Genomic DNA, 22,835 nt, shown 5'->3' on the forward strand with positions numbered 1-22,835 from the left:
CGCCGTGGCCCCGCCCCGCCAAGGAGGGCGCCGGGCAGCCGTGCGGAGGCGGTGCGGAGCCGCCCGGGGCGCGCCGGTCCCCACAGCGTGACGGTGGCAAGTTACGGACCCAGGTCTCCCCATTTGTAAAAGCGGTGAGAATGCATTGTTGATGTCGGAGCGTTTTGTAAACCGTTTAAAGAGATTGAGCTGAGCGCTGTCAGAGACGAACCACAAAGTGGAAACGGCCTCTTGGGAGTCTCGTCTGAACAGGGAAGCGCCCGGGAGGCCTGGAACGTGTCCCTAAGATGTGTTGTTCACATCTTCCAGAAAAGTGGCGTAGTCCACTTTTGGTCCCCGGGAGACCATGTTATAGCGGAGGAAACCAAATCAAAGCAAGTCAAGTGATTTGCGTCATTACGATCATGCTAGTGAGTGATGGAGTGGGGGGGTTTGCACGGGGGTTCTTCAGTCTCCTTCAGATCCCTACCTCTGATACAGCCCCTCCACCAGGGCTCCCTACGTGCATTCCCAGGATGCTGCTCTGAGGCATCCGCGGCAGAAAGACCTAGGTTTGGTTGCTGAGGATTTCCGGCTTTTAAGATCCTAGTCCTAGTTCTCAGCGCCCCCCCACCCCCCATGTCCTCTGTTCTCTTCTCCAGGCCTCTGGTCTGCACCTCATGCCTGTCACATCACATGCTGGAGTGCAAAGCCTTGGGGAAACTGCTTAAGACCCAGGGGACACATTTTCCCCATTACTGCAGATCTTGTTACTTTTTGCCAGCTCCTCCTTCTTGCCCTAACACTGCATTGAACTTGTGAAAATGGCCAGGGTTGAATCAGAAAAACTCTGAAGGGACTGCACCAGACCTCTTTATTGCAGGAAGACCTGAAAGAGAAGGTGCATGAGTGGGGTCCTGGACAAAATGTAGGAGGTTACTAGGGGAAGGGCTTTCCTGGAGGAGGGAATGCCAGTGGGATGGCACGGAGGCACGAGTGGACATGGAGTGTGTCTGGGTCCCACAGACCTGCCAGGAACTTTTCTGCTTCCTTCACTGGAGCCTGCTCTCTTCTGTCAGCGGGAGACGTGCAGATACAGAGGAGGGTTCTTCCCAGCTTCTTGTCCTCAGTAATGCAACTAGTTTCATGTGACTTATATATTTTATTTATTTATTTGTTTGCATGATTATTTTCGTTTTTTAAAAATGTTCATTAATTTTTGAGTGAGAGAGCACGAGCAGGGGAGGGACAGAGAGAGAGGCGGGGACAGAAGATCCAAAGCGAGCTCTGGGCTAACAGTCGTGAGCCCGATGTGGGGCTTGAACTCATGAACCGTGAGTTCATGGAGATGATGACCTGAGTTGGAGTCAGGCGCTCAACTGACTGAGCCACCCAGGCACCCCCATTTTACTTTATTTTGCAAGTTTATTTATGTAAGTAATCTCTACACCCAACGTGGGTTTTGAACTTATGACCCCAAGTCAAGAGTCGCATGTTCTTCTGACTGAGCCAGCCAGGTGCCCCATCATGTGATATTAAAAGGAATCCATGCAGTTATCAAAATATATTCACCGAGACGCTGAGGCCTGTACAGGTGCATGAAGGCAGACAGGCAGACCACACCAGCTGGGTCGCCCCATCCCTATTGGAGACAGTTCCTACAGGCTATAGTGACACACTGGATGGGACTCTGGACCATTTTCCCAACAAGCCAAGGGCTGTGTCCTGAAGTAACCATTCCTAATGACCAGTGGTGTCACCAGCCCGACATGATGTCACTAACAGCACAGTCTTTGTCTGTGTCCACAGCCACATCATACAATGAATTTTAACTTATCACAGTGTTCTGACCATTCATCAAGCTGCTGTCCCTGGAGCCCAGGAGCCCGGAGGATTTTGGGGGCAAATATACATGGAACCCCCTAAGTGTCAGGCCCTGAGTCAGGTGTGGGGCCCCAAAGACAAGCAAGACAAGACCCCTGCCCTCCAGGAGTTCAGGACTTTATGGAGGATAGGGGTGAGCACACGAGTAACCACATAGTAGTGTGAGGAAGAGGCAGAGGAAGTTGGGAAGGGGATGGTTTCCCTAAGAGGGGCAGGAGCGAGGGCATGACAGTGACAGTCAGTGCTGTCCTGGACCAGGTGCCCCTGTCTGTGCCCACCTGTGCTTGACCTTAGTCCTCACAGCAGCCCCATGAAGCTGGAATTCTAGGGATATTTGAGCAGGGACTTGAAGGAGAAGCAGGATTGTTCCAGGTGGAGACGGGGGCATTCCAGGCAGAGGCCACCATGTGGACACAGTGGAGGTGGCCAGCCAGCCTTCACACTGACAGCCTAGCCTGGCTAGGCTGTTTACAGGTGAAAACTAGGGTTGACATTAGTGACCATAGGTGGCAGTGAGCCCAGGACAAAGGCATTGGAGTCACAGGAGATAGAGATTCCGAGAAAAGTAGAGAGGAATCTGGGTGGGTATGTTTGCAAAATCCTCTGGATTCTTATTTGATGAAATTCAGGGATAGAGCTAAATCCGTATGTTGGGTACAAATTTGCCTCGTAATTTTGGAAGCCCTGGTTTCCTGGGTTAAGCAACATGTCCACAAAGCAAACCTTAAAACTTTCTGAGCCTGCAGGAAGTCAAAGGTGGGTCAGTCTTCTCCGTGTGGTGATCTTGGCCATCAGAGGAACAGCTGTCATAATTGCTCAGATTTGATTGTCTTGATTAAAGACAGCAGCTTCTGTGAAGATTGGAGTTACAAGAAAGGGAGAAAATTTAGCAAATTTTTAGCAAAGGGAGAAATTTACTAAGCGTTAGGCGTGCTCCTTCCACAGAATCCTGTGTGTGGATAGGCTGGTAGACGGACAGACATACGACGTTCTTCATGATCCTCTAAAGGTTGCAGAACCTAGAGGAATGGAGTAACATCTGTGCACGTTGTCCTAGACTAGGGAAGAGAGAGAGGGTGGCCTCCAGCAGGCTCTGTCCCTTAGAGTAAGTTGACCATGGGTTAGTCGCTTAATCACTCAGCGCCCTACTTACCTGTCTGTAAAGTGGAAACAATAGCATTCAGAGCTTGTGTGCAAAGGGAAGGAGGACAGACGCAGAAGTGCAGTTGGAGGCCCCATGGGGAGGATCAGTGTAGCTGCTGTGAGGTCAGGGCTGGTCCATCAGAGAGGTACACAGAAGGATCTGAGGCAGTGCATTAAAAAGCACTTCGCATGATTTGCCTAAGTGCATGATCCAGGCTTCTGGCCGGGGACGTCTTGAATCAATTTGCATTACCTCCAAAGCACCTCTAATTTCCGGAGTCAAATACAAAATGTGTCACTGCAAACTCCTGCATTTGTATGCAGAGCTTACTGCCTGCCCATGTCTTGTCTGAAAGATTGAACATTGTCCTGATCAATTTAATCACATTTTGGATGAGGAGAGTTACTTTACCCGGGAAGGGACAGAGAGATACGTGGACAGGGAGTCCAGGACGGGCCTGATTTGTTCTGAACAGGCTTTTGCTGTATGTCCTTGGGCCGTTTCCCTCCTGGGTCCTGTTCCCCTGCTAGAATGTGACCTCCCTGTGGGCAGGTGACAAAGACTTCTTTTGCTCAACCAGACTTTAGTCCTGAATCTTCTCCTAGGCTCGTATGGGCACTTCCATATAAAATCCAGTTTTGGTAACAGCCCTGCTAAGTTAGTGTAACCAGAACCCTGTATTCTCCATATCTCTGATCGACTTCCATATCTTACCGGATTCTTCATCCCCCACCATCTCCCAGGTGTCTGATCACCTGGGCCTGTCTTCAGCACGAATCTGGTTAGGTTGGTTTAGCCAGAATCCCCGTTTATCGATGAGGTTTCTTCTTAGTCGTTTTCCATCCGCCAATCCCCTGCCCCCACTCCTTGGTTATAAATTCCCACTTGCCCCTGCTGTATTTGGAATGGAGCCCGATTCTACACCAAGGTCACTTGTCCTCTAGCGCAATAGTCCTGAATAAAATCTGTTTTTATTGCTTTAACTACTCTCTGACCCTGGTTTTTCTCTGACACAGGGTTAGGTGTTCAGGTGCCATCACTCACAACAGGGTGGGTGCTTTGGGGCAGCCATCTGAGGCTGGGAGGAAGAGGGCAGGGTCAGGTCCCAGCTGTTTCCTGGGAGAGCAACTGAGACAGTAGATCCCGTCCGACCAGACCTCACCTAGGAAGGGAATGTGAACGATCTATACTGGTGGAGAGGAGGTGGGTGTTGGGGTTCACCAGCTCTTTCCGGCTGACTTTAGTGGTTTCTATGGTGACTGGAGATGATTAGATTAGGAGTCACCTGCTCCTTCCAGCTTCAGACTCTCATAAGGTCATTCTCAAACCTGCTCTCTGCCTTTCTTCCTTAGCGTCTTTTTTGGAGCCCCTTCCATCTGTCCTTTAGAGCCGGTCACTAGATCCTGGAAGCTGGTGTTTGCCTTGGTTCTCTGGGAGCATGATCAAGTTGGATCCCGATAAAGCACAGACTTCCAGTTAAATTTGATTCAGATCAGCAATGAATCATTTTTCAGTGTAAGCATATCTCCAAGGTTGTGTGGGAGGGTACATTTATACTAAAAGTGATTCATTATTTATTTGAAATTCAAATTTAACTGGGCATCCCGAATTTCATCTGCTCACACTGGCACCCAGCTCAGTCCCCTCACTCACAGAGAATGAGCCATGATGGTGGCTGCACTGAATTGGTGTGTCTTAGGTAAACATCGTCCTTTGAATATGCTGCTGAGTAAGCCCATGATGTTTTCTTTTTCTGACTCTGTTAAGTCTCTAAATTTACATCAGCCTCTAGGAAATGAGCCTCAAACAGGGAACCCCCCAGGCTCCTGTGTTTAACACCCTTCCGGCTAGGGGTGAGGGCATTTGTAAGGGATTTTTTTTTTTAACGTTTATTTATTTTTGAGACGGAGGAAGACAGAGCATGAACGGGGGAGGGGCAGAGAGAGAGGGAGACACAGAATCCCAAACAGGCTCCAGGCTCTGAGCCGTCAGCACAGAGCCCGACGCGGGGCTCGAACTCACGGACCGCGAGATCGTGACCTGAGCTGAAGTCCGACCGACTGAGCCACCCGGGCGCCCCTGTAGGGGATTTTTAAGACATAGACGGCGTTGAGCACTCTCCCGCTTTTGCATACGGTTTCCCAGGTCCCGTGCAGCCCAGACCCGGAGCCCGCATAGGGAACACCTCATCTAGCCTAATGTTCTTGCTTTTCAGGTTAGGAAGCCCAGGCCCAGAATGCAGGCGACTTGCCCAGGTCAGTAGTGACTTTGTGAGCTATGTTTATTTATTACGTATTTATTTATTTGGATTCAGTTTTTATTAATTTAGTTTAAACCAGATCGTAATAAAACAACTCACCGGCCCTGTATATGCTTAAGTTACATTTAAAACAATACAACCTGTGGGGGCACCTGGGTGGCTCAGTCGGTTGAGCATCTGAATCTTGATTTCAGTTCAGGTCATGATCCCAGGATCGTGGGACCAAGCCCTGCGTCGGGCTCCTGGCTGAGTGTGGAGCTGGCTTGGGGTTCTCTCTCTCTCTCTCTCTCTCTCTCTCTGCCCCTCCTCCCCCTCAAGTTCTCCCTCTCTGTCTCTCAAATATATATATTTATTATATTTATATATAAATATATTTATTTTATCAAAATTTATTTTTATATATTTATATATTTTAAATATAAATATAAATAAATATATATATATACAACCTGTGAACAGGCTAACTGAAAAAAAGATTTGAAACATTTGGGAAAAATTGAACATGGGCTGGACAATGAGTTATTTCTAATTTTATTGGTTATATTAGTTTCTAATTGCTGCTGTAACCAATGACCATAATCATAGTGGTTTAAAACAATACAAATTTATTGTCTTACTGTTCTGGAAGTCAGAAGTCTGAAATTTAGTCACTGGACCAAAATCAAGAACTGTGTTCCTTCTGGAGGCTCTAAGGGAGAATCTGTTTCCTTGTCTTTTCTAGCTCCTAGAGCCTGCCTGCCTTCCTTAGATCCTGGCCCCACCTCACTCTGACTTGTTTCTGTAATCACATCTCCTTCTCTGACCCTGACCCTCTTGCCTGAATGATCTAGGACACCCTCCCCGCCACCATCTCAAAAGCCTTAATTTATTTTTTAAAGTTTTTACTTATTTATTTTTTAAAGTAAGTTCTAGGCCCAACGCAGGGCTTGAACTCATGACCCCAAGATCGAGAATCACATGCTCCACCAACTGAGCCAGCCAGGTGCCCCTCAAAAGCCTTAATTCAATCACATCTGCAAAGTCCCTTTTGTCACATGAGAGAACATATTCACAGGTTTGGGCAGTTACGACATGAGCATCTTTAGGGGTCCGTTTTTCTTCCTACCACATTTATGATAGAGGTGTCTGAATTACATTTCTGAAAAAAGTTCTTAGCAATTAGAGACGGGGTAGTCCCAGGTGAAATGATTTGCTTTAAAATGCTCTTGTTAGGGACTGAGTATTTATTCCTGCACCCCCAACCTTTCCATTCATTTGCTGAAGCCTTAATCCCCAATGTGATGGTATTTGGAGATGGGGCCTTTGGGAGATAATTAGGGTGATATTAGGTTAGAGGGTAGAGGCCTCATGATGGGTTAGTGGCCTCATAAGAAGACATTCCTCCTCATGCAGACACCAAGGAGAGGCTATGTGAGGACACAGGGAGAGGGTGGCCATCTGCAAGCCAGAAAGAAAGTTCTTACGACGAAACAAACTGGCCAACTCCTTGACTTTGGACTTCCCAGCCTCCAGAACTGTGTGAAATCGATTTCTGTTGTTTAAACTCCCCAGTCTACGGTATTTTGTAATGGCAGCCGGAGAAGACTGAGGCAACTCAAGAAAAAGGAGAAAAGAAAAAAAAAAAAATCCCCCAAACCAAACAGGAAACAAGAATGGCAGAAATTGCTGGTTGTTGAAGCTAAGTTTTGGAGACGTGGGGCTCTTGTACTGTTTGAAAGATTTTCTGCGCGTTTGAAATTTTCCACAGTAAAAACAAATATGCAAGTTTTAAAAGAAATGTTAGAAGTTTTAATTGAAGTAGAGCTGACATATACTATTGTGTTAGTTTCAGGTGTACAACATAATCATTCAGTGATTACATACGTCACAAAACGCTCACCTCGGTAAGTATAGTTACCACCCGTCACCATACCAAGTTATTACAGTATTATTGACTGTATTCTTTGCGCTGTACTTTTTATCTCTGTGACTTCATTACTTTACAACTGGAAGTTCATACCTCTGAATCTTCTTCACCTATGTTTTTTTAAAACTTTAAAAAATTTTCTTTATTTTGAGAGAGAGAGAGTGCTAGTGGGGAAGGGGCAGAGAGAGGGGGAGAGAGAATCCCAAGCAGGCTCCATGCTCAGTGCAGAGCCTGACTTGGGGCTTGATCCCATGACCGTGAGATCACAACCTGAGCTGATATCAAGAGTCGGACACTTGGGGCATCTGGGTGGCTCAGTTGGCTAAGCGGCCGACTTCGGCTCAGGTCACGATCTCACAATTCGTGGGTTCAAGCCCCACGTTGGGCTCTGTGCTGACTGCTCAGAGCCTGGAGCCTGCTTCGGATTCTGTTTCTCCCTCTCTCTGCCCCACCCCTGCTCTTGCTCTGTCTCTCTCTCCTTCAAAAATAAATAAACATTAAAAAAAAAAAAAAGGGACACTTAACCAATTGAGCCACCCAGGGGGTCCTTAATCCTCTCCCCTCTGGCAACCACCAGTTTGTTCTCTGTATTTATGAGTCTTAAACATGTAATCTTTATGAAACTAAAACACAAATAGATACATAAGTCAATGGAAAAGAATAGAATGTCCAGAAATACACCCAAATATTTGTAGGAATCTAGTAAATAAAAGTGTGGCATTTCAAATCAGTAGGGATATCTAAAAAGTATTGGGACAGTTGGTTAGATATGTGGGAAAAAAATCTGGGTTCTTAACTCTTGCCTTATACCAAAATTAATTCTAATTTGATAAAAGATTTGATTAACTAGAAAAAAATTAAACCATAAGTTTGCTAGAAGTAAACATGTGAAGCCATTTAAAAAATTGTAACGGTGTTGGCGGGGAAAGGGCCTTTCTAAGTATGATACAAAACCTTGCCTGGAGGTAAAAAAAGCATAAATAAAATGAAAGATCGATGCCTCTGAAAAATATTTGCAACTCATGTCACAAAGGGCTAATTTCCTCTGCATGTAAAGAGGTCTCAGCAATCAGTGTGATAGGCATTTCTTCAAAGACAGTCTATAGATGGCTAATAAGAACAGGAAAAGGTGCTCAGCCATGCTTAGCCATTAAGGAAATGCAAATCAAAACCACAGTGAGGATGCCTGGGTGGCTCAGTCGTTTAAGCGGTTAAGCGGTTAAGCGGCTGACTCTTGGTTTTGGCTCAGGTCGTGACCTCACAGTCGAGGGATTGAGCCCCGCGGCAGCCTCTGTGCTGGGCTCCCTGCTGGATTTGGAACCTGCTGAAGATTTTCTCTCTCTTCCTCTCCATCTGCCCCTCCCCGCCCCACTCTAAAAAAAAAAAAAAGAGTGGAGCAGGGAGGGGAGATAACAAGTCCTGGAGAGGACTTGGAGAAACTGGGACCCTCATACATTGCTGGTGGGAATGTAAAATGGTACATCTGTTTTGGAAAACAGTTTGACTGTTCCTCAAAATGGTGAACATAAACATAGAGTTACCTTAAGACTAAGCAATCCACTCTGAGGTATTTTTTAGAGGCGCCTGGGTGGCTCAGTAGGTTGGGCGGCCAACTTTGGCTCAGGTCATGATCTCACGGTCCGTGAGTTCGAGCCCCGCGTCGGGCTCTGTGCTGACAGCTCAGAGCCTGGAGCCTGTTTCAGATTCTGTGTCTCCTTCTCGCTGACCCTCCCCTGTTCATGCTCTGTCTCTCTCTGTCTCAAAAATAAATAAAACGTTAAAAAAATTTTTTTTCAAAGAGAAATTAAAAGATGCATCCAACCTAGGGTGCCTGGGTGACTCAGTTAGTCCGGCAATCGACTGTTGATTTCAGCTCAGGTCATGATCCCAGGGTGGGGGGATCGAACCCCATATCGGGCTTGCACGGAGCATGGAGACTCCTTGGGATTTTCTCTCTCTCTCTCTCTCTCTTTCTTTCTCCCTCCCTCTGCCCCTCTCCCATGCTTGCTCGATCTCTCTCTCTCCATTACCTCTTTCTCTCCCTAAGCAAACATATGTCCACTCCAAAACTGTTACAATAACGTTCATTATTTATAATAGTCACAAAGTGGAAACAACCCAAATGTTCATCAACCGAAGAAAGAGGAATACCAACTGAGGTGTATCCCTGCAATGGAATATCATTCAACAATAAAAGGGAATGAATTTCTGACATCTGCTGCAACATGGGTGAACTTTGAAAACAATATGCTAAGTGAAAGAAGTCAGCCATATGATTCTATACGTGTGAACTAAACATCCAGCATAGGCAAGACTATGTCGAGAATAGATTAGTGGTTGCTTCAGTCCGGCAGGGGTGGTGAGGACTGGAGTTGGGGGGCAGGGACTAATAATGGGTACCCTGGGTTTCTTATTGTGAGGGAGACGAAATGTTCTAAAATCCAACGGTGGTGATGATTGCACAGCCTGCGAAGAGACTAAAACCCCTGAACTGTACAACTTTATGTAGGTGAGCTTTGTGGGATGTGAATTGTTTCTTAATTAAGATGTCAACCAAAATTTAATACAAACAAGACCAGAAACAAAAAGGAAAATGGACGTGAACATAAGCAGACAATCCATGGAAAGGGAGGTGCCTCTTAGACCCATGAAAAGAGGTTCAGCTTCACTCATAAGAAGAGAAATATAAATTAAAATGATAATGAGTACCATTTTCACCTATTTGGGAGATTTTTTTAAAATATTTTTTTAAGTTTATTTTTAATTATTTTGAGAAAGATATGGAGAGTGTGTTGGGGAGGGGCAGAGAGAGGGGGAGAGAGAGAATCCCAAACAGGCTCCACGCTGTAAGGGCAGAGACAGATGCGGGGCTCGAACTCATGAATTGTGAGATCATGACCTGAGCTGAAACCAAGAGCTGGATGCTTAACCGACTGAGCCACTTAAGCACACCTGGGAGAGTTTTTAAAAAAAATGTTTATTTTTGAGAAATGGTGCACATGCAGGGGTGGGGCAGAGAGAGAGGGGGACAGAGGATCCGAAGCAGGCTCCTTGCTGACAACAGAGAGCCCGATGTGGGGCTCAAACTCGTGAACTGTGAGATCATGACCTGGCTGAAGTTGGACACTTAACTGACAGAGCTACCCAGCCACCCCACGATTGGGAGATTTTAAGCAAAGTGTGACAATGTGAAATTTATTGGCCAGACTGTAGGGAAACACTTTCACGCCAATGATGGAAATAAAGACACACAACCTCTGAGGAAGGCTATTTGGTGACATCTATTACATTTATATAGGCACACCTGTGCCTGCACGGGACTGCCATGCACCTCTGAAGCCATCTGCCTCTAGGCTTGTCTTACATGAGAGGCCTTCGGTATTAAGCTCCTGTTATGTTGGGTTTTCTGGTGTATGAGACCAAAATGAGTCCTAACTGATAATCCCAGCAATGCTACTTCAAGGAACTTATTCTAAAAGTTGTCCGATATGTGTGTTATAGAAGCTGAGTGGAACCACCTCAATGTCCATCAAAAGGAAAGTAGTGGGATGCCTGGGTGGCTCAGTTGGTTAAGCGTCCGACTTCGGCTCAGGTCATGATCTCGCAGTTCATGAGTTCAAGCCCCGCATCGGGCTCTGTGCTGACAGCTCAGAGCCTGGAGCCTGCTTCGGATTCTGTGTCTCGTTTTCTCTCTGCCCCTCCCCCGCCCACCCTCTGTCTCTGTCTCTGTCTCTCTCAAAAATAAATACACATGAAAACATTTAAAAAGTTAATTAAGAAAGTAGTTAAATGAGTGGTGGCACCTTCGTACACCCTCCCCCAGAATGCAGCGTGGCTTTACGAGGGAACGAGGATGCTCTTTATGTGCCAGTGTTCGATGACCTCCAAGATGCCTTGTTGAGTGCTCTGTGTCGGAAGTGCGACCGTTTGTGTAAAGAGTGTTAAGAAATACAACCCTGTAAAAGATACAGGACAATTTGTGGACTGATGTGTAGAAACTGATAACACGGGATGCCCCTGTGGCTGGGGGACTGGGGTAAAAGACTCACTTGTCACGACACACCCTTTTGGTACCTTTTGGATTTTATACCATGTACCTTTACCTATTCAAAAGTGGTAAGCAGAACAAAGGACGCAGCACCAGGAAGATGGTACACCCCAGGGATGGGACCGTTCCTTCACACTCGAAACTTCCAGGGGTGTCGGCTGCTTCCATGCCCACGGCTTCCCCAGAATACCAGGGGAGTTGGGAAGCACAGTCTTGCTGCCCGAGAGACTGGCTTCTAACTTGCTGTGTGCCTTTAGGCCGGTCACTTCCCCTCTCTGAACTTCAGCTGGACTACCTGACAACTTATGGGTCTCCCAGATCCCGGGCTCCGCACTTGCCGGAGGGCCAATGTGAGGGTCACTACACTGCCGCTAGATGGCGCGCTGCCCCTGCCGCTGAAAGAGACGCTGTGGCTGAGGCCCACCCAGCTTTTAAAACCAATTGAGTCACCTGAGGGACTTTTTACGTCAAAAAGCAACCTCCCCGTCTTGAGCATCGTAGGGTGAGTGATTCAGAGGGGTGCCGAGTGACAAAACAGAGCGGCTGAAGGCTGAGGTGGAGGATACAGTCAAGTGGCCTCCACGTGACTGTATCCTCAGTCAAGGGGGGCAGGGGGGCCTCGCTTGAGAAGGTGGTGGGACCCCAGGCCTGGCTCAAGGTTTCAGGCTCCCTGTCAATTCAGGGATGCCTTGGCTGGGGGGCAGGGAGCCTTGAAGGGCATGCGCTGTGGAATCAGGGGTGGGCGGTCTGCTGACCTTTCCGAGCCTGTGTTTCTCATCTGTGAAATGAGTGTAATAATCACAGCTACCCTACAGGGTTGATCTGACAAATAAAGTGCTACGTGTGGTTCTCTTTCGTAGTCTCTACCCTTGACACATCAGAAGGGTCAGTAGGTATAGCTGTCATATGGATAAAGAGTGGAGAGGCCGCTTTTACAGAGGACACCTTCTCCTGGGGATTGACATCCCCAGCCCCGAGCCCAGATGGGGCTCCTCAGAGAAAGGAGCTTCCCGGGTTTGAGGCAGCAGTCTTTCCGCACTATTTTGCAGAAGTTGCTAATCGGTGCTGGGCTCGGAAGGCATTCCCTAGCCATCTGATGTCGACGTTTCCCAGATTTTACTTTTTATGGGGACATGAGAGGAAAGTACTGCATATCTTCGCTTAAAAGCAGTTCTGTTTAAATCTTACAAAATGTAAACGCTATGGAATAAGAAGGGAGGATGGCCTTTTTAAGAAGTTTTTGGCCAAAGCCAGCATTTGAAACTGCTGGAAATCAGTAGGGCCGTTAATGTGTACTTTTTAGCGGCTCCGGGGGAAAAATGACCTTTTCTTTGCAGCAGAGATAGGCTTTAGCAGGGAGGGGGCAGGCAGAAAACGTGTCAGGGGATGACAGTCTTCTCCTGGCTGAAAAAGTGACCGTGTGGGAGGGGCGTTGGCAGTGCTGGCTCCCTGGCCCAGCGGAGCATCCCCCTGTGCGATGTGCCTGGAGGAAGGGACATCCTTTTTGCCGCACAAAGGGGCTCTTTGCTCAGCCCATGAGGTTGTCCCTCCCAGGAGGGGCTCCTTTTCAGTTCTACCAAAGGCGCATCCCTGCTTGCTTTAGCCTTCAGAGGGTAGAGTGGAAACTGGTTTTCCTTTCCCCAATGGAGAGAGGCCCAAAGAGCAGCAGATCTCAGACTTTTTTTCACTTTGTTTCTTCAAAACAGTGCTTCCAGAATGTTCCTGTTAGAATGTGGATACCCAGGTCGACTACCTGGAGAGTCTCAAGGGGTGGGTCTGGTGAGTTGGTCCTGGCAGGCCTTGGGCTGCCTTAGCCCTGTGTGATGATGGGAATCTTGCGCGAGGGGCCCTGGGGCAGGGGCCAGGGGCCAGGGGACGGCACGGAATGATCCCAGAAGCAGGGGCTGGGGAGAGCCAGCTGAAGGGCCACAGAGGCCCAATCTCAGGGATGCTGGCTGAGCAGATGAAGTGGACCATTCCATCCCAAAGCGAAGAGCCACCCAGGAGCCCAAGCTGGGGGAATGAGGGGCAGGGGAACACTGTATTTTCAGTCTGTGCTCTGCTCCTTCCCACCCTGTGACCGCAGGCAAGTTATTCAACCTCCCTGAGCCTTGGCGTCATCTGTAAAAGGGGGAGAGTGATTGCTGGCATCTGGTGGGTATTCAACAGTGACAGCTGTTCTCTTCCCTGTAATAGGTCCTTTTAACTTGGCCCATGGGTCCCTGGGGGCAGGCTTGTGTCTGCCTGTGCTGTGGGCACAGGGGATGGGGGGGGGGCAAGCCTGTGCTCCTCATAACTCTGCCCATACCCACCCTTCCCCTTGCCAAGGCTCCCCTGGGCCAGCATGGCTGGCCTTCTCTGACTCTTGGTCTCTCAGTTCAGAGCAGCTGAAGGTGCAGACTCCCATGACCACCTCCTTGGTTAGTGCCTCAGTTTCCTGATGAGTGAAATGAGACAGGTTGAGATGCTTTTGGGGTTCCTTCCAACTCTGGCCAAATTTGTACAATGATTAGTTCTGTGCTATGCTGAGGCAGGGAAAGGGGAGATCCACGCGGATACTTGACGACCCTGCTGTAGATGTGACCTGGGGCCCGCACTGACTCCTGACAGCCCTTAGTGCATCCTTGGTACGACAGGGCATTGTCTGGATACAGGGGTTAGATTTTTGGCCCTGGACTGACAGGAAGGAAGGGGACAAGGACTCTCCATGGTTGTGAAAGCCAGAGAGGTCTTTCGGCTTGAGCCTGGCTCTGCCTCTTCCCTTGTATGACTTTGGACACATTATTTCGGCTTACTGCATTGAGTCTCCCGATTCGCAAATGGAGGGGCAGAGTCAGGTGCTCCCTTGTCTGGCCTTTCCGTAATGGCAGACCCGCAAGGTTGGGATGGGTTGGTCCTAACCTGAATTGTCTGTAAGTTTCCCCATGAAGGTCCATCCAGCCCTCATTGTTTCCGGGCTTGGATGCGAAAGCTTCCTCTTCCTAGGTGTTTTAGCTGTGGGATTTTGGGCAAGTCCCCCGGACTAGCTGAAGTGTGGAGACTTCATCTGCAAGGTGGGCATGACTTCAGCCGCTTCATAGGTTCGGGGGGGGGGGCAGATGAGGGGCTAAGTGTAAAGTGGGGGGCCGGGGATAATGGATTACAAGTCCCATCTGAACACCTCGGAGCAGGATGGAGTGAAAGCGGCTGCTGGTCACTTGTCGATGCTGGAAGCGGGAATAGTAGGACAGCAGTGTGGTCCAGGCACACAGCCGGCCCCAGCCTCTTGGGAACCCGTTCAATTGCCCACCCTGACCCCTCGCTCGAAGCTGGCCCTGAGGGAGGTGTGTTCAGGGGAACTTGGCTTTCCTGAGTGTCTTCAGCTGTTGGGGGGTGGAGGAGCCAGGTGGACTTCGGGCACCTGCTCCTCGGGTCCTCAGCTCACTCCTGCAGGCCTCTGCCCCTCCTCCCTGCCCTGGAGGCAATGGCTGCCTCTGCCGCTGCCAGGGGTCTGATTTGTGGGCTGGAAGCTCCTGTGAAACGTGAGGCCAGGGAGAGCCCACAAGGTTCCATCACAGGGTTTTAAAAATCTTCTCCCTTCTGGACTCTGCCGCGGGCCCTCCTTGGCCTCCCTGGCAGGGGGAGTAGCTCGTTCTTGGCTCTAGAAGCAGCAGCTGGGCATCCCAGGCCCTGCCAGCTCTTGGATCGCTGCATGCTCCCCGCCACTCCTCTGTCTAGGCTGTGCGGAGTGGGAGCCCCCCTCCTGGGGAGCTGGTGTTTCCATCAGCCTGCACTTTGCTGCCGGGCTCGTTTTCTGGAAACTCTAAATCATGCGCATTGTTGCCCTGTTCTGAAGCTTCCTCTGGCTCCCCGTTGCCTGTGGGCTAAGATACCCACTCCCGGCTGGGTGGAGGCCTCCAAGATCTTTCTTCCATTCTCCTCCCCCTCCTGTCCTTCTTCCTTCCCTCCCTCTCACGCTTGCACACCATCGTTTGATGCCTGTGAGGCCCCAGCGACATAGCCACGGAGGCGATGGATACAGAGCTGATCTTCTCAGCTCCACTCCCTTCCCTTCCCAAGGCAGCCTTCCCATTGTTCCAGATCCTTCCGAGAACATTCCTTTGCCTGAGCCCAGCTCAAGTTCCTGTCGCTGAAACCACAGCAGAGTGAAGACAGCAAATGTACCCATCACCCCAAGCCTTCCCTGGGCTCCCTTTTTAATGCCCCTCCTGATGCTACCCTCTCTCATAACCATTGATCTGCTCTCTGTCCCTCTGGATTAGTTTGCACTTTCCAGACCTTTATATGAGTGCAGTCGTGCGATGTGGGCTCTTTCTGTCTGGTGATTTGTGACCCGTCCGTGCTGCATGTAGTGCTGGCCATCGCTCTGCGTTTCTGAGTAACGAGTTGTGCTCGGCATGGGTATCGCGGTTGGTTTATCCAGTTATCTGCTGGTGGATGTTGGGTTGTTTCCAGTGTTTGGCTATTACAAATGCAGCCCTGAGGGGTGTGTTGATGTGGAAGGAGCACTAATCAGGGAGGCTGCAGGCCCCAGCTCTATCCCCCCACTCGCTGCCTGCACATCCTCTCTCCTGAGTTTCAGTAATGGCTTCTGCCACATAAAGAGGACGCGTGGTTCCTGAGGTCCCACCAACGCTGATAGTTGGCTGTCTTTACGTTTCTGCATTGTTGGAGCACTCCGTGGCCCCCCTGCACACTGCTGGGCTCACGGCCAGTGAGGGCCTGGTCAGGACCTGGATGCTGCGGGCGCCTTGCCGCCTGAGCCTCACCTGGAGCCCCGAGGGGGGAACGTCCTGTTGCTCGGCAGCTCCAGGGGCTTAGGCTAAGGACTTTGGAATTTGAGAGGACCCCTGACTCGTGCACAAGTCCCCTGCACTGCTGGCCCAGGCTCTGCTCGGGTACTCCCAGGGACAGGAGTCTCTGCCTCACGTGGCCGCCCCACCCACTGCCCCGCCCTCTGATTCCACCGGCTCCTGGGGACAGGTGGACGGGGTGGGTGGAGGTGGGTCTGTCCCTGCTCTCTCTCCCCCTGGCTCGCTGGCCTCCCTTCCTGCTCCCAGCAGCCTCAGCAGCGCCCTACTTAGACCCCAGGGAGGGGTCTGCCCATCTGTTCACTGTGACCGGCTGGAGGGGGTGGGGTGGCAGCAGGCTTGTATCGCGTGTGTGGTGCCAAATCTGGAAGATTAATCCCAAATCGCTCAGGACTCGGGAACAATGCAATGGTTTCCCTGCAGCCTGATGTCCCCCAGCAACTTGCTGCTCCCCCCTCCCTCCAGTGGGTCGGGAAGCGCTGTGCTCGGGCTCACCCTGCCTTCCAGAGGCTGCTGAAGCAGCACCTGGGTCCCCAGTCACCTGGGAGGGGAACCTGGGAAGGTGAAAAGACAAAGTGGCACAACTAGCCACGGGCTGTGGCTGGGCGTGGAAGGTGGAGCCACACAATCTTGGGCTCAGACCCTGGTTCTGCCACTTACTGGTTGGTCGGGTGACCTAGGATTCAGGTCGGGCAAGTGATGTGAGAGCCCTGGCCTCCTCTCCTCACCCAGGTGGTGGAGACAATTGTGCCTACTTCCCCTGGGTTGTGATGAGGCTCTGCTAACACCTAGCCCAGCTCCTGACACACGCTTAATAAATATTCTTGGTCCCACCCACCTCAGCCCCGACTGACCTAAGGGCCTGGGATATCCGGCAGTTTCCTGTGGCAGATCTCAACTCTTGGGGCCACCTGATTGCTCTAGCGACTGCCCTCCCCTCAGGGACAGGCCAGGTGGCTCAGAGAGGGGCTGGGTCTGAGCTGGGAAGCGGGCAGGAAGGGCCGCGCTCCGCTCCGGAGCTGGGGCTCAGGTGTGGAGAAGGGGGTGAAAGCTGAGCCAGGCGAGGACGCACTTGCTATTTTCAGCAAATTCAAATCCCCGGCCCAGGTCAATGACATCCGGGAACTCAGGAACGGAGCTGATGGGACTGGAGCCCAGCCACCTGTGAGCTTTGATTAAGCAGACAATTTTAGAGCATAGATAAAAGGAAGGGGGTAAGTAGATGGAGGCAATAACAGTTCACCAAGAACATGCGGGAATAAATGTCACCGTGAATTAAGGGCCCTCTGTTTTGTCCTGTCCTCGTTGATATTTTCATCAAAGGTTTGAATAATGGCACCGAAGACTGGATTATCAAATCTGTGGGTGGTATGGAGCTGGGAGAGAGTGGGTATAGATTTAATAGTGGAACCTGGCTTCAACACCTGGAACGCCATCAAAAGCCTGGAACAAACCAGATAAGATCTAGCAGTGCTAAGTGGGTGAGATTGTGCACTGACATTAAAAAGAGCAACCACCGGGCTTCGCGCAGGAGAGGCCTGGCTCGCCACGTACCTAACGGGCACTGACTTTTTCTCTGATTTGCTACCAGAATGCCCAGTCAAGGACAGAGTGATGTCCTCGGTCCTCCCTGGCTTGGATCAATAAGCAAGAAAGCAGGGAGAGGAGGGAGGATCACTTTAGCTGTGAGTTGTCAGCTTGGGGGAAGAATGCTGTGGTCCCCCTCCCCCAACCTGGCCAAGTGCGGCAGTGGGCTCCAGGGAGTTACTCATACAAATTACGCTACAGGGGGAGATGGCCTCTTCTTCCCAGGTTGGGCGTCTACGGCCGAAGTGAATTGCTGCTCTACCCTCTGCCTGTTTGAACAAGGGAGAGAATTCTGGGGAGTGGTGGCAAGGCTCACTGGGGGCCGTCTCACTATCTGGCATGGTTAGGATGTGTGACTATCCCTGTGGGTCACATAGACCCTGCGAGGTGGTGCGGTCACCTTGGGATTTTTACAGCGTTCCACAAGAGTGCTGGCTGTGGGGCCAGAGGTAGCTGGGAGGGGACCCCCCCCCCCCAGCAAGGGCTGGAGCTGTGGGGACATTGGGTTGCCCCTCTGAGGAACAGAACGGTGAAGGGGCTCGTCTATGCCTTCTGAAAATCCCACACAGGGCCCTGGAGGGCCAGCACTTAGAGCCGGGTCACAGGGCAGGCTTCCCTTGTCATTCAGCCCCCTTTGGCAGCCCGACTGTGGAACCGCCAGAAATAGAGGGTGGCAGTTGGGGGAGAAGAACGTGCCTCCTCCCCTTTCGAAGTCCTTCTGGAGCCGGGAGAATATTAGCATTAAAATGGATTTGAGATTAAAGTTGTTAACTGAGCTACACTGGACTGGACTTCCTTATACCCAAGAGTGACCACAAAGCTTTGGGATTGGCCCTGGCTGTTATTTAAGAGACAGGAACAGGGGAACTCAACCTAGTGTTGCTAAGGGCCACGAAGGGAGGGAAGACAAAGCCATTTCTTCCCCGTGGCCTGCCTGGTTCACACTGTGCAATAATCCTGTTGCAGGAGCCTGGGGGCCACGGGGCTTTCAGCTGTGCCAAGAAGGCGAAAATCCTATCCCCGCAGCACCCCTTCCCGCCTTCGGTGACACGAGTTACTGCTGTCGGCGGTTCCAGGGATCGCTCAACGTCACAGTGACAAGTAAGCTCTCCGTCTCCTCCTTCTGCCATCCTCACTGTGTCCACAATGTCTTCTCCCCTGGTCACAAGGTGCCAGCCACTGTTCCGGGCATCGCACATAGACCTGGCGAGGTCCGGTCCAAGTAGTGGTGTTTCCTCCACCGCGATTTCTTTTAGGAGGAGAAACGCCTTTCTCCCCCCACAGACTCCCCCCAAAGAGACCCTTAGCCAGACTTGAGCACACTCATAACTGATCCGATCTTTGGAAAGAATGCTGGAGGTCACCGTGATTGATTTAGTCTCTAGAACTGAGGTTGGGAAAGGGTGAGCACCTGAAGAATGTCAGTCCTCTGCCATCGAGGCAGAAGGGCGCAGGGATGATTTTCGATTAGGTGACCGGTAGTACCTGCCACAGTGGCCCACACGACAAACTCCGGGGAAGGTTGGGTGGGCTGCAAGCTCTGTGTGTGCCTATGAGTCAGATGGACTCCTAGGCTGCTTTAATAAGAGAGTAGCATCCAGAGCAAGAGAGAGAGCGGTCATTGTGTCTCTGTGCTGGCTGGGCCACACACGGTGTGTCAAGTCCCAGGGGAAGAAGTAAGCGGAAGCTCTTACAGAGAAGGGAGTGGGATGGGTGGGTGTCTAGCACACTGTCATGGGAAGCAGGGCTGAAAGAACAGGGCATTGAACCGGGAGAACACTGGGAGACACCTTTCCATATGGGGAGCCATCCTGAATCCTAGAGAGATGCCCACAACAGAGGGAATCACTTCATGTGGTTCTGGAGGGCACAGCCAGACCCGGAAGCAGTTCTTATCTCAATAGAAGGAAGACATTTATGGTCACTAGAGGTGCTGCTCAGTGAACGAAGGGGCTGCCTCAGAGGGTGAGGGTCCTGTAAATGGAGGCTCTATGACCTGCTGGGAAGCCACTGAGGCAGTTCTTGCTTTGGTAGGGAAGTTGGATTAGAGGCCTTCCAGGCATGGAGGTGCAGTGGAAAGGGCCTGAGCTTAGGAGTCAGAGGGTCCTGGATAGGCTTTGCCGCTTAGTAGCTGTGTGACTTTGGGTAAATCACTTAACCTCTCTGAGTCTCACCTTTCTCATCTACCAAACTGAGGGCAACAGTACCTGCCTCACAGGGTGGTTGTAAGTTCTGTAAAGTCTGTGGCACATAGTAGATACTCAAGGATGAATGGACACTTAATTCTTTGGGGTCTCCTTTACGTTTGGAGAGAAGCTGGCAAGGACACCCGCTGTACCATACCAAAAGTGTCCTTAGAGCTTTTTCTGCCCTGGATGAGGCAGATGGAGAGGGTTTTTTTTTTTTTTTTTTAATGTTTATTTATTTTTGAGAGAGACAGAGACAGAATGTGAGTGGGTTAGGGGCAGAGAGAGAGAGGGAGACACAGAATCCGAAGCAGGCTCCAGGCTCTGAGCCGTCAGCACAGAGCCCGACGTGGGGCTCGAACTCATGAGCTGTGAGATCATGACCTGAGCCGAAGTCGGACACTGAACCGACTGAACCACCCAGGTGCCCCCGGAGAGTTTTTACTATGGAGGTGAGGACGGAGCACAGCAAAGCCCAGGGTCAGACTCCTGGCCCCAGCAGCCCCTGTGGTCTCCCCAGTTGGACCCGTGCACGCTGGAAGGCTAGGGCCTCTCCAACCCCGAGGATAATTCCAAAGTAGGCTCAGGGATGTGGGCTTTCTTCCTGCCACTCTGATCTGGTCGTCAGACCAGAATATTCTGTAACTGGGGATGACCTGGTTACATGCTTCCTCTTTAGGGAACCAGAACTGTGGAAGAGTGTTGTTTTGGGGAGTTGGTCTGGGTCGAAGGCATGACCTTTTCCCCAGAAACCTTCGGCCCTTTCATCTGAAGGGCAGGGGTTGTTGGCTGGATATTCTGCTTCCCTCGGTCCAAAGTCTAGAGCTGTGGGCAGTGTTTGCCCAGGAAGTGGGTAAAGTGTTCATGACCCCTTGTCTCCTTGTGCTAATGGGTTCCACGAACCATGTCCACCTGGGGGCTCCCCGACCCATGGAAGAGCAACTGCGTGGGACGCTCTGGGGCTGAGCAGTAGCCCCTGCCCAGCACACCTGCTGCCAAGGAGATGCCCCAGTGGTCAGCTTGGCTCTCAGATACAGAGGTCAATGTGAAACAGTCCCAGCTTTCAGGACCTTGGGTCTTTCTGAGCTTTCGTTCTGGCATCTGTAAAACGAGGATGTTAATCCTCACCTAAATCGCAGAGTCTTCCAATGATAGATGAAGAACGGAGTGAGAGAGCCTCGTAAATGGAAAATGCCAGAATGTGAATTCTTGGGAGTTCACGGCCAGAGGAGATCACTGAGGTCAGTTCCATCACAGCCCCTGGCCCAAGGGCTTGGCACCACACACACAGTCCTCCCCTGCAGCTGGGAGACGAAGGGGCAGGGGGGTGTCCTGGTGTCTCTCCAGATGTACATGTGGGAAATTTCCAGCATCAGAATGACTCAACCTCAGAGATTAGCGGCTTTCATCTGGGCCCTTACTCTGGGTGCGCGAGGAGGGGAAAGGAAAGTGAGCCCATTTGGATACTAATCCTGGCGACGTCATTATCTTGCTTCACGACCTTGAGTGTCTCACTTCCTCTCTGTGAGCCAAAATCTCATCCTCTGAAAAAGAGGAGCTGGGCCAGGGATCTAGGGGAGTGTGTGGGGGTGTGGGTGTGTTTCTTTGCAATCTTCCTAGGCAGTGCCTAAGGCTGTTGTTCCAGCATCGCTGCTACCCGGGCAAGAGGAGGGGACTGTATCCACTGTCCACTGTTTGTTTGGGGGTCTCTCGGGAAATGGAGTCTTTCAGCCTTCAAACCTGAACCCAGCTCTGAGAGTCAGAGAGCCCCCCCGCACCCCCCCCCCCACCATTTTATGCTTCTCAGTGGAGACGGTGAGGTGTCCCCTGGGTGGGGAGGTGGGCATGGCCAACATGGGTAGTTGGTCTTTCCTCTGGCAGCATGTCTGTCCTACAGAAGTCCTCCCCCAGCCCTGGCTTCCTGAGATAAGTTGTGGAGATGCCGGTGGGCTTGGCGGACGGGGCCATGCTGAGCCTGCAGAAAAGACTAGTCTTTAGTGGGAGGTGGGAGGACCTCAGGGAGGATCCTCAGCTCCACCGGAATCTGCCGTCTTTGGAGGGTGACGTTTTTAGGTTCGTAGTATCCCCTCTCACCAAGGTTCTGAATTAGAAACGTGTCCCGAACAGCTCTGTGACTTCTGCCAAACCTTCACCGAAGCCGTGGACCACCCCGGGGAAAGGGCGCCGTGAGAGGGCGAGAGCACACGCTTGTGGACCGTGGGGCCTGGGCCCGGATCCCTGCTCTGCCACTCGTCCACTGCTCGATCTTGGCAAGTGAGCTGCTCCCAAGCCTTGGTTTGAGCGGACACAAGATTGGGAATAACCTATGTATTTTGCAAAGGTCACGGCCTCCTGTTATAGAAGGGCTTATAAGCCAAACTCCTCTTGCAATTTATTGAGGAGGAAGGACCAGTCTCTCTCTTTAGGAGGCAGAGATGTCGCTAGGCCCGCATATCCCAAAACGTGCTCCGTGGAACACAGGGGGTGCGGAGATGTCGTGCAGAGGGTCTGGTGCCACCAACGAGTTTGGGCCGTGCTGGGTTAAGCACAGGTAAACGGCTGTGTTTGCCGCAGGGCTTTTCCTAACCTTTACTAAGCCAAGGGGGCTCAGAAAGCTCCATGAGCGAGTGATGTGTGAGCGTTTCCTCAGATCCATTCGCCCACGGAACCCTTTTCCCACAAGGCACACCGTGGGACACGTTTGGGGAAGAGTTGTCATTGCCTGCCTCTTTCTGGGCTCCCAGGAAGATTCTGTCTCTATCTGAAGCTTACACTGAGTAACCACATCAGCGGAGCTCTTGGTATATTTATACCCCACATCCACTCTGCGGTGCTGGTTTTCTATTTTTGTTTTGCTGTACATATATTTTTTAGTGCAGGATGCCTCAGATGCGGTGGGAAGTGAGGAGGGTGGGGACGGCGTCCTGTGGAGATAGAGAGCCCACACTAGTTCCCCAGACAATTCTGAGCCCTTAGGAGCTGGGGGCCGGGGCTGGGGTGTAGCTCATCACTACCATCATTCTGATCACC

General features: G+C 51.0%; 1 long non-coding RNA gene across 1 annotated transcript; it reads left to right on the forward strand.

Annotated features, from left to right (window-relative positions):
- Window positions 1-8: 8 nt before the first annotated feature.
- On the forward strand, window positions 9-10,154 carry LOC113592459 (uncharacterized). The gene is made up of 3 exons (XR_003412336.2): window positions 9-134; window positions 5,223-5,262; window positions 7,093-10,154. It is a non-coding gene; the product is annotated as an uncharacterized LOC113592459 (long non-coding RNA).
- The last annotated feature ends 12,681 nt before the right edge of the window (window positions 10,155-22,835 follow it).

Source organism: Acinonyx jubatus, chromosome A3 (genome assembly GCF_027475565.1).
Source record: "Acinonyx jubatus isolate Ajub_Pintada_27869175 chromosome A3, VMU_Ajub_asm_v1.0, whole genome shotgun sequence".
In the NCBI taxonomy this organism is placed as follows: domain Eukaryota; kingdom Metazoa; phylum Chordata; class Mammalia; order Carnivora; family Felidae; genus Acinonyx; species Acinonyx jubatus.